The sequence below is a fragment of the Culex quinquefasciatus genome, chromosome 3 (assembly GCF_015732765.1).
Source record: "Culex quinquefasciatus strain JHB chromosome 3, VPISU_Cqui_1.0_pri_paternal, whole genome shotgun sequence".
Lineage (NCBI taxonomy): Eukaryota > Metazoa > Arthropoda > Insecta > Diptera > Culicidae > Culex > Culex quinquefasciatus.
Window position 1 is genome coordinate 104502494 of NC_051863.1, and position 4097 is coordinate 104506590.

At 42.5% G+C, this 4097-nt stretch overlaps 1 long non-coding RNA gene across 1 annotated transcript; it reads right to left on the minus strand.

Annotated features, from left to right (window-relative positions):
- Nucleotides 1-2140: 2140 nt before the first annotated feature.
- Nucleotides 2141-3681, minus strand: LOC119770004. Its single transcript, XR_005278616.1, has 3 exons — nucleotides 3314-3681; nucleotides 2963-3248; nucleotides 2141-2911 (listed from the first exon to the last, which is right to left on the minus strand). It is a non-coding gene; the product is annotated as an uncharacterized LOC119770004 (long non-coding RNA).
- Nucleotides 3682-4097: the final 416 nt, after the last annotated feature.

Genomic DNA, 4097 nt, shown 5'->3' on the forward strand with positions numbered 1-4097 from the left:
TGCACTTATGTGCACTTTTGAGTTATGCCATTTTGAACATTTTGATTCATGCAAGAAAATTAATGATTTCGCGTATACGCTTGGTTAAAATCACATTATTTACCTGCGGAGGCAGAAATGACGTACCTGCTATGTATGTTTTGAAATTGATTTGATATTCATGACTTTGTTGGTACCGTAAACTGGGGTGACTTTGATAGCCCGGGGTGACTTTGATAGGTTTTTCAAATGCCCGTCAAATTAATATTTAAACATTTTGAGAATTTTGAGTATGTAAGCATTAAGGGAAAGCTTATTATCGAACATATATGCAAAATGTGACTGTTACATTGGATGTATCAAAAATAGTGGCCAAATCAAATTTCTATCAATGTCACCCGGGCTATCAAAGTCACCCCAGTTTACGGTACTTAGGTACGTTTAATAAAATTAGAAATTCCTATTCTAAGTATTTTACAGAAACGATTCGTCGAATATTCATATCAGTTCGTTGTTGTGTTCTTTTGAAAGTATGGATAATAATACCGTAGTGTCCCTGTACGATATAACGAAGCACTATTCTGAAAACGTGAGAACTGCTTTCGAGTATATTTGTAAGAATTACAACATTGCAGAACCATCACATGATCAACTCAGGAAAAACCCACAGAGGAAAAACTACGCATGCTGTTCTGTAGCTTCAAAACGAGGTATACAAAAGCCCATAGAAGAAGTTCATATTTTAAGTAATCTAAAGACAATCGGTTACATAGTGATTTTGATTTAGAAGAATTTATCGTGGAAAACGTGAATTTTGCAAGTGGATCAACCAAAAACGTGGACGAGAATCCATACAATGTTCCATAAAATAAACCGTCTAAAATTCTAAAACACCGCAAAAATCAAATTTTAATTGAGGGGATGGGGGTCTTCAAAGAGAGGTGGATTTAAACTCAAGAAAAGAGGAGGGAGATTGAACGTAAATCAGAAACTTTAACATAGCATAAACCGCCATTCCGTGCATCAAATAGACAAAGCAAGAATATTAAAATTCACCACTTTAATGCATGTGGCCTCAAATATATGAAAAATCGAAAATTAAACTTTTTTTTGGAAAAATATCAAAATTCATTTGTTTTCATTATACTAAGTACAAACAACACAAAAAAGTCACAAAAAAGCAAAAAAATATTTTTGGCCGCTCGCTTACACCTTAGATTATTAATTACCTAGATGTCTCACTTCGGGATTTTTCCATACATCCAGTTGGCGACACCCCTTTAGCGCTCCGAGCGCCACCACAGTCGAGTTACAGGTACTAAAATGTTTGAAAAAATCTAAGCATCCTGTGCACTTGCCTTATTGAATGTTTGTTTTGTTTTTGACAAAGTGTCAGCGGTTTTTTTTTTCAACTTAGAACAATCTGTTTTTGTAAACTTTTTCCATCCCGAAACATGGAATATCTCGCCCTCTAGGCGTACGATGATCTTGACGACGATTCCTAGTAGAAACATTCCGAGCAGCGAATCAAAAAACGACCTAAAGGATCGCAGACTGTGCCCGCTCGATTGCGACCTCGCTTTGGACTGTGCCAATGTGGTCCCCAGCAGCTGGGAGGAATCATCTCGTTTGGTGGCACCGACGGTGGCCAAGCTGAACAAAATTCCACGCTACGTGAAAACGTTTGTTTGGTGAGGGTGGTTTAAAAACAGCTAGCGATGTGAAGAAGCTACATTCTACTTTCTTTCAGATAAAAAGGCCAAAAACTTTAGCAAGGTCATGTCTTGAAGCTGGCACTTCAAAAAAACAATCAGCTTTGATATTATGAATCAGAATGAGAGCGTCCGCCACCGTCTTCCACACGGAAAAATCCCCCCCCCCTCAATTGCCCACGTGATTTATGGATGGTCCCTGCTGTAGAGTACTATTATTGGAGGATGACTGCCTGTTCGTTATCGCTAAACCGGCAGATCCTTCTTAACACTTCGGTTTGTTCCATTTCTGTAAACCGCACTTCTTGCTAGCGTTTAAGGTTGGTGACGTTTTCCCGCGTGCCTGCAGTCAGTAATGATATGCTTTTTGGGCCTTGATGGCAATGGGACCTGAGGAACCGGTCCAGGAGTGGAGCTAGGATTTCGGTTGAGGAAGTAGAACAAAATTGTGTGTTGATGAGGATCCGAGCCTGAAGTGCCATACTTTATTCGAGTTGTTTACATATTATGGTTTCTCCTGCCAAACTCTTATCCCTGCTTCCTTATCCTAATGGACAACACAATTCTCCCTACTTACTACCAGATGGGCCCATCCTTTCGCTACCCAGACCACACTTGCTTCTGCTACCCTGCCGCACCTCCACGTCATGCTCACACCCACTCTCGACCCACCCTGTGTTCGGGTACCGCGTTCCTGCGACCTCGTATCATTGACGCACGCGTACTCCGACCGCCTCACGCTAGCGCACTGCTTTCCCACGTCCAAGTGACGCGCACACGTTCCCGCATTCGCGCGTTGCGTCTCCACGTCTCCACGACGTACACACCGTCCGCCTCGTGTTCGCACACTGCGCTTTCACGTCTTCCTGATGTTCGTCTGCCTCTCGCTAGCACTCTACTTTTCCACGCCAAGCGTCGCGCGCACGTGTGGAGCGCAAAGTCGCCTTGAGTCCTCGCGACGACCGCTGATCGACCAACCTGTTCGAGGATCGACTTGTGCTCCGTAGATCGCTTCTGCGCACCAAAAATTGTATACAAAACGCCCCCTTTCCGTGTGGGGGCGTTCTTTTTGGATTCGATCTCTTTAGAATAGCAGTCCGTGCACCTGGTGGTCACATTTGGTAGCGCTGGTTGCAATGTACGTCCAACTCCGCTGGCGGTGCTCGTTTATGTGTTCCTTGACGTCGTGCCCGTAGCGTCGCGATGGACCGATTCCCAGTCTAGGAAGGGTGGAGTTTAGATATTATCGCGATAGATTGACACACACTTACAGGTGCCTCGGTATGAGATTTGCGGAGTGCCGAGTTCTTCTGGTGTTCTTGTCCTCCACGTGATGCTCTTGCACATGAGCCACACTCCTTGTCCAAGTCTCTGCTGGTGAGCTCGCCGGGATGACTTCAGCTGGTTCACGACACACTCTCGGCACTGAACCGGGCATTACCAAATTACCCTTGTTGGAGGTAAGCACACTGTTGAGGACAAGGCAACGGATTTTGGTAGACCGCTTTAAAGTATTTCTCGGAAAATTTTAAAGAAGACGTCAGTGGTTTCTCGAGCCTGAAAATGTGAGACGGATTAAATTTTTTTAACGTCCGACTTTTTTTGTTAAGTTTTCTCCTCACACATCGCATGATCTGCAAACACGGCTCACACGGATTCATTGGCAGCAATTGGAACGTAACTGTTACTGTTGCATGCTTTTCCCGACAACGACATTCGGGATAAGCGACTTCCTGAAGAGAAATTTGGCAGGAATCTTAATGAACGGCTCACCGTAATATTCAAGCAAAATCTCGAGTTTTGACAAAACAATATCAACAAAGTTTCGAAATAGCAGGCAGGTTGCTATGATATTATAGAACCCTGAACTAAAACTGGAGAGAAAAAAATGTTCCCTTCGGAAATATCCAAAATTAGTACCTGTGAATTGCCACCAGGTGCAATTTTGGCGTGGCGGTAGTGTCACCAGCCTCAACAGGGGAGTGGCATATCTATATATAATTAGTCTATGCTTACACGCAAAGGTCATTTTAGTCTTTTAAGACTTAAAATTAGGCTTTATCGAACCTAACCGTGTTAAGTCTTTTTAAGCCTAATGATGGGTTAGTCTTTAAAAGACTAGTTTCGTTTTAGTACGAAAAAGCCTAAATTTTAGGCTTTATGTTATCGTCAAAAAGCCTAAATTTTAGTCTTTTTCGAGAACGCGAGGGGATCAGAGCGGACATAATCCAAGATGGCGGAACTTGATTAAGACTTATTTTTAGGCCTAAAAAGACTTATTTATAGGTTTAAAAGACTAATTTTTAGGCTTTTGCAGGAAATGAGAGGGGTCAAAGCGGACATAATCCAAGATGGCGGAACTTGATTAAGACTTATTTTTAGGCTTAAAAAGACTTTTTTATAGGT